Below are 7,916 nucleotides of genomic sequence, written 5' to 3' on the forward strand. Positions count from 1 at the left end.
CTCTCTACACCCTCCTTTCAGGGAGTTGGAGAGAGCAATAAGGTCTCCCCTCAGCCTCCTCTTCTCCAGGCTGAACACCCCCAGCTCCCTCAGCCTCTCCTCACAAGACTTGTGCTCCAGACCCCTCACCAGCTTCATTGCTCTTCTCTGGACCCGCTCCAGCACCTCGATGTCTTTTTTATGGTAGGGAACCCAAAACTGGACACAGCACTCGAGGTGGGGTTCACAGTCTTTGCAGGGCACCTCATGGAGGGTGTAGGGGAGAGCACGTAGAAGAACCTTGTGATCTTGGGGAGTCCTTTGCACCTACAGGAGCATCGTCCAACTTTGGTGCTGTGAGAATTGGAGGCTCGGGCTGGGGCAGGGTGGCCGGGGCAAGGGTGTTGCAAACTCACAGCAGGTCCAAGGCACGCAGGGACAAGGCTGACCAGATGCACGCACCTCTTCTGGGGAAAGAAGCAAACGTGGCTTATGGCCAGAGCCCACCCAAGGCATTGCACTTAAAGACAGCAGAAGTGATCCCATGCAACGTCCTGCTCAGGTGTGTGAGCCCATGTCCCTTCCCGTGCCAGCAATGGTTTGTGGGATGGTGAGCATCACCTGTTGCTCCAGCTGGAGCTTGGGAAGGTCTGAAGGGGCAGAATCCATATTTGTAGGCAGCCCTGTGGTGGGGCTTGCTTTGGGACCACGAGCCACGTATGTGGGAGCTGGCTGTGACGTGTGCCAGCAGGGCTGAGAGGGCAGAAGCAGCTCCTTCGAGAGGAGGCATAGGGGCTTTTCTGGGCAGAAGGTTGGGAAGGGTCTTCAGGAGCTGGGGGAGTTCATCTGCTGGTGTGAAATCCCACTGCTGGGTGATCCAGCCCGGCTCTTACAGCTTCCTTCCTTCTCCAAATCCAGGGGTTAAAAACCTGCTGGTCCAGCCCTGGGCATGTGTGTTGCTGGGGAGCAGGACCTGGTCCATGAGTGTTGACGTGTCAAACCTGCAAACGCATCTGTGACCCAGAACTGCCTTAATCTCACCCAAAAAGCCCTGGGTTTGCTGCTCACCTCGAGCACAGGGACATAAACCTGATGCCGTGCAGCAGGGAGGGCTCAACTCAACAGCCTGGCACCCCTGCTGAGGTCTCAGCATGAAATGATGTCTTTCAGCGACTGCTGCTCTAGCCATGGAAATTTTTTACAGCCAGAAAGCTGTTAATCCCCCCAAAAAAGAGCATTGTGCTGCAATGGACGTGTCCCAGCCCCGTTTAGGTGGTTCCCTCCCAGCTCCTCTGATGGGTCCCCATGGCTGGCTGGGAGGGATGGGTGCCCAGCCAGGCACCAGGATGCTGCTCTGTACCCCTCCCTGGGATATTCCAAGGTTATATGGGTTTTCTCATTGATTTTTTTTTTTTTTTTTTACATTTTTTTTAAAGGCGAAAGAGGCCGTTTTTTTACTCTGAGCAAGAGACCGAGGCTTTGTGCTTTGAATGGATGTCTGTAGCAACGGGAGCTCTGCCAAGGTTATATGGGTTTTCTCATTGATTTTTTTTTTCTTTTACATTTTTTTAAAGGCGAAAGAGGCTGTTTTTCACCCTGAGCAACAGACCGAGGCTTTGTGCTCTGAATGGATGTCTGTAGCAACGGGAGCTCTGCAGGGGAAAAAAAGGGGGTCCGGTATTAAATATACAGCCTGAGTGCACAGGGGATGCAAGAGTCCAGCCCGTGCCAGCAAAATGTCCTGCTTTTATGATGGGATTTGGGTCTGTGCTGAGTGGAAGCTTCCTCCTGGGGCTGGAGCATGGTTGATCTCCTACGGGCTGCTCTGACACTCACGGAGGGAGCTGGAAACTCATTTATTCCCCCTGCCTGAACCTTACAGGTAAGAATGTCGGTGTAATCTGCAAAACTGTCCCAGGGAGTCATTTGGGTTTTTTTCTTCAGAGAAGGCAGGATGGTTTTACCGGTCCTGGGAGGGCTGGTAGCTGTAAGGTCAAGGCTGCTGCTCCCCAGCTCTGGGCAGAGGTGGGTGAGTTGGGGGGCTCCTGGGGGGGGTTGCACATCGGTGCTGGCTCCAAAAGCCATTTTCTCCCACCATCCTTTTCCAAAAATCCAGGTAAAGTTGAGTTTAGGGCTTTCCACTGCAAAGCCAAGCGTTGCTAAGCAAGGCAGAAATCACTAGCGCAACTCGGTAAGTGGGAATTGAAATGCGGTTGCCATTAAGTGGTAACAGCTTTAGGGAAAACATGGTTTTGGAGATAATGTTGCTAGAAAAAAAACCTGGTGGGTGAGCTGGGGGGCTCCCAGGGGGGTGTTGCACATCGGTGCCGGCTCCAAAAGCCATTTTTCTCCCACCATCCTTTTCCAAAAATCCAGGTAAAGTTGAGTTTAGGGCTTTCCACTGCAAAGCCAAGCGTTGCTAAGCAAGGCAGAAATCACTAGCGCAACTCGGTAAGTGGGAATTGAAATGCGGTTGCCATTAAGTGGTAACAGCTTTAGGGAAAACATGGTTTTGGAGATAATGTTGCTAGAAAAAAAAAAATTAGTATGTGTGGTGAAAGCCAGGTGCTTGGGGGACATTAGTGGCCTTGCAGCAAAGCAACTGCATTGGGTGCTCAGGGACGTCATAAGGGGGCTGAGCTCCAGTTCCTGGTGGGGAGAAACTGGGAGGTGTTTCATACTGTTGCCACCAGAGCAAAAATGTCATGGTACCTGATAAAAATGTGAATAGCCCAGTCATGTCTGGGAATTTAAGAGTTTTCTGCCGGATTATGGGAGGAAAGGCTGATGCCTGGCTGAAGTGGCAGAAATCTGCTCCTGCGGGTGTGACTGCCCGTGATTTCTTCAACATTGGGGAAAAGCAACACTCTCGTGTCCTACGTTGGTGTAATCACAGTCACACATAACTGGGAGGGCATGAATTGCCGTCCCCATTTGTCCCCATATGGGTGGTATTTCAGCAAAGGGGTGCTCTTCAGGCCACCCAGGTGAATAGTGGGAGGAAACCAGTGATAGATTTTTTTTAAAAAAATCAAGCAAACCCAAGCAGGTTCACCACCCTGGTGGCTGGTGAACCTTTTTGTCAAAGGTTTGACAAAAAAGGGTGAAACTCTTTTGTCCTGCCTGCAGACAGCAGTGACCCGTGCAAGATCTGTCAACAGCAAATCCAACTCAGGGAAAAAAAAAAAATCATGTATGAAAGGAATTTATCGCCAGAGATCCTAAAAAAGCTGAATCGAGGGGCTGTAGGAATACAAGACAAAGCTTTGGAGGAGAATACTTTTAAATGTCAGTGTTTGCTCCCAGCATGCAGAATGTGTGCCTGTGTTTGAATGCAGATGCCTGTCGCTAGGAGGAGAGGTTCTAAGTGAAAAGAAATGCCAACTGTGCCTGCAAACATGACTCAGCCAAGTTCTCCAATAACATAAACAGAAATAGTCACCAAAACCAGGCATTTTCCGAGGGAACCCCAATGGCTGATGGCTTCCTCTGCCAAAGCCTGTCCAATGGCTGCAGGACTGAATGGAGATGGGAACAACCTAAAATGAGTCCTAGACGTGCCCGGTGAGGGCAGGCAATAAAACCAGTCCCCTCTTCAGGGGCCTACAGATGTTAAATATTGTTAAATATGTAACAATATCTAACTCCAACTTTGGAGTCCTCAACACAGGAAGGACATGGACCTGTTGGAACGGGTCCAGAGGAGGACCACCAAGATGATGAGAGGGCTGGAGCACCTCTGCTATGAAGACAGGCTGAGAGAGCTGGGGTTGTTCAGCCTGGAGAAGAGAAGGCTCTGGGGAGACCTCAGAGCAGCCTTCCAATATCTGAAGGGAGCTCCAGGAGAGCTGGGGAGGGACTCTTTGTCAGGGAGTGCAGTGACAGGACAAGGGGGAACGGTTTTAAATTGGAAGAGGGGAGATTTAGATGAGATACCAGAAAGAAATTAATTGCTGTGAGGGTGGTGAGGCACTGGAACAGGTTGCCCAGAGAAGCTGTGGCTGCCCCATCCCTGGAGGGGTTCAAGGCCAGGCTGGATGGGGCTTGGAGCAACCTGGTCTGGTGGGAGGTGTCCCTGCCCAGGGCAGGGGGGTTGGAACTCCATGATCTCGAAGGTCCCTTCCAACCCAAACCATTCTGTGATTCTATGATCGTTGTGGTGGGTTTTCCTTGGCTGCAGGTGAGCCCCCACCCAGCTGGTCGCTTACTCCCCCGCAGCAGGATGGGAAAGGAGTGGAAGGGTAGAGGTGAGAAAACTTGTGGGTCAAGGCAAAGACAGTTTAATTAGTGAAAGTGCTGGGGGGAGGGGCACGGGGAAGGGGGTGACAAGCTGAAAAGCCTTTGCAAAGAGGGTTGCAAAGGTGGGAGGATGGAAAAGCCAAGGAAAGTCATGGTGAGCTATCCCTGAATGGAAAGGTGCTCCTGCAGGGGCTGCTTGGGGACCAGCCATGGGGAACAAATCTCTAGAGGTGGATGAAAACCAGGGCTCCTCAGCAGTGCTGTGCAATGCTGTTCCCAGGACAACAGAGAATATATTTTAGTGATTACGAAAGAGGGAAAAAGCCAACTCTGTAGAGCTGGGGAAGTCACAGTCTGCCTGTTTTTACTACAGCATAATTTAGCAAAAGCAGCTCCTGTCGAGGATTGAGAGTGTTTCATGACTGTGCAAAGAGTGTCTCACAGGCTTCACCAATGAAAGGCTTCAGTAGGGAAGAGGCAAATCTTAGAAGAACTAATTACAGGCTGTGAGAAAAAGGGATCATGTCTGTGTTTCCTGAGGAGCTCGTTGGATTGGACCATGGGATTTCCTTGTGGTTATGAGGAGGTGGAAACCTGGGAAGCCACCTGGGAGGGGGTTGCACAGAGCTTGGATTAGTTTCTTGAGCTCCGTGTTCATCCTTTTACACAGAATCACAGAATCTTCTAGGTTGGAAGGGACCTTAAAGATCATCTTGTCCAACCGTCAACCTCACTGACAAAAATAGACACCCACACAACAAACAAGGAGCATCATCACTAAACCAGACCTCCCAGCACTACATCAACCCGGCTTTTGAACACCTCCAGGGATGGGGCCTCAACCACCTCCCTGGGCAGCCCATTCCAAGGCCTGAGAACCCTTTCAGTGAAAAAATTTTTCCTAATATCCAGCCTGAACCTCCCCTGGCGCAACTTGAGGCCATTTCCTCTTGTCCTGTCACCTGTGACTTGAGAGAAGAGACCGACCCCCACCTCTCTACACCCTCCTTTCAGGGAGTTGGAGAGAGCGAGAAGGTCTCCCCTCAGCCTCCTCTTCTCCAGGCTGAATAACCCCAGTTCCCTCAGCCACCCCAACCTACGAGCACCCAGAAACAGGCTGGTGCAGAAGTGACCAGTGCTTGGCCAGGAGAACCCTCAAACCCTCCACAGCTGCAGACCTGGGACTGGCTTCTCCTCTGGGACCAGGGTGAGGGTGGCACAGCAGCAATGATTCAGGAAGGGGGGCTGTCACGTGGGAGGCAGGCATCACCCCCAGGGGTCCCCTAACACCGGGAAGGAGCACACTGCTGTCTTGGTGCTTTGCTTTCTGAGGTCAGGAAGGGACCATGAACCTCTCTGGGAGAGCCACGGGGTTTTATTCAGGGTGGTGGGAATGGCAGAAGTGATTCAGGAGGGGGGCTGTCATCACCCCCAGGGGTCCCCTAACACCGGGAAGGAGCACACTGCTGTCTTGGTGCTTTGCTTTCTGAGGTCAGGAAGGGACCATGAACCTCTCTGGGAGAGCCACGGGGTTTTATTCAGGGTGGTGGGAATGGCAGAAGTCTGCTGTCCACCATGGCCACCTGTAGCATCCCCAGCCCAATCCAACAGGGCAGCAGCTGTAGCCACCCACCGCTCCAGCTCCTGGAGGAGCCTGCAGTGCAGAGCGTGTTTCCAGCTTAAAACAGATGGAATTTTATCTCTGGAAGGAAAACAGATGGGGCTGGAGATGCAGCTGGATGGGAGGTTGATGTCAGCAGCAAGGCCCTGGCTTTGACTGCGGGCAGCATCTCAGAGCCACCCTCCTGGCTGAGGCACTGCTTGGGCTTTGTATCTTCCAGCCTTAGGACCATCCTCGGTGCATGAAACACCCCTGCTCTTCAGTCCTGGGGGGGATTGCAAGAGTGGGACAGGTGTCTTCTGGATGGCCACAAGGTAAAAACTAACCTCTCTCTCACCTCTCCACATTTAAAGCACATTAAACGCTTCAGGACCAACAACAAGGCCAGATCCTGAGATAAGGTGGTGGCCCTCCTTGCTCCCCTACTGCAGGACCTCCCCACCTGGCCAAGCTGCTGCTCCTCTGGAGGCAGTGTATGGGATTTCAAACAAAACCACCCCAAAAACCTCACCCCTGCATTGCAGTGGGGAGAACATTTCTTCCTGTACAGATCTTACCACACAGACAGAGCATCGGTGTGCACCAGCCTCAGACACACGCCCTTCACCTGCTTTATTAAGGGCCCTTTGAGTCATTTTCATCTTTTTTTCTTTTTTTTTTTCATTTATTCGTTCCCCCATCCCAAGGGGAGAAAGGTTTGGAATCTGCAAATTCAATGCCATTTAAAAAAAAAAGCACAAATCCAACCAAACAAATGTTTTTACTGTGTTTGGGAGGATGTGGGTATGGACAGCATCGTGCTTGTGATGTCAGATTGTACAATTATCAAATGGGCAACAATTTCAGAGGGCCTGCAGGAATAAGAGACCTGTTTCCTGTTAAATCAGGAAGGGAACAGGGAGCCATTCCTGTGCTTTAAAGGCAATTAAGTACTCAGCGTCCTTGAGAAAGCTTTCAGAATTTCACCCCTCAGTTATTTGCTTCAGTTTGAAGGAGAAAAAGGAAAAAAGAAATCCCTCCTTCCCCACTGCATGGAGCAATTTCTGAAATCTTTCCCAATCCCCACAAATAATACAGCCAGCGCAAGCTTAGCAGCCGCCTTTTAGCCAGCTGGGTTGGTTGGATGGTGAGCAACAGGATTTTCTGGAGCCTATTTATCAAGGAGGTGGGTCTCGGGGCTGATGAGGGTCCCTGCCTGGCCCCCCAAGCCAAGCCCAGCCTCAACAGAGCTGCGTTGGGTCTGGGCTCAAATTGTTTTCTGGTGTGCTCCAGGAGAAGGGAGATTGTGACCAAAGGAGACAAAAAAATATGTCTTTGAGAAAGGTGGAGGGAACTTTTCTGTGAAAGGGAGGAAAGTTGAAGCAGGAGACGGTGGAAAAGCTCTGCTGGAAGCCCCAGGCGCGTCCCAAGCCCATCAATAACCCTGCCAAGCCTAGGGAGCACCAGGCAAACACTGGGGCAGCCAAGAGGAGAGGGTCTGCAAAGCCTCCTGCCCTTTTGGGGGAGGCTTTTTTTGGCCAAGATGCCATGGGGATGTCTGCAGGTTGGGGCAGCCCAGTCCCCAACCCCAATTAAACAAAAAAATGCAGCTTGGGAGGAGGTGGTGCACACGCGGCTGCCGAATATCTACAGACTCCAACCACAGAGTGGCTTCCCATAGCTCGGGCTGGAACCTGATCAGGGCTGCTTGGTTTCCTCTGGGCTGATTGATGATGGCTTCTAATAGGTTGATATACTTCTCCCGTTTGAGGGGAACGGTTGATGCTTAGCATGTGGTTGGTGAAATGGCTCTGCCTTTGGCGGTATAACAAATTGCCTTGGCCAGGTTTATCTGTTGGGCTTCATTAGGGACCTCTGTTTTGCCAGATTCTGGGGGTGCTGAAAATGAGACTCGAATTGAGTTATTCCTGGTGGGTTGCAGGCTAATTCTTCTTTCATCTAAAGCCTTTTCATATTTGACCTCTCTCCCCCTTATCTGCGACGGGTAATTTGATTTGCACTGTTATTTCAAAACAATTCCTTTTGGTTCCCTTTGCGAGTCGAGAAAGGCAGGACTTAAGTACCACGGGCTGCTTCC

The sequence above is a fragment of the Calidris pugnax genome, unplaced genomic scaffold, assembly GCF_001431845.1.
Source record: "Calidris pugnax isolate Ruff unplaced genomic scaffold, ASM143184v1 scaffold75, whole genome shotgun sequence".
NCBI classification, from domain to species: Eukaryota; Metazoa; Chordata; class Aves; order Charadriiformes; family Scolopacidae; genus Calidris; species Calidris pugnax.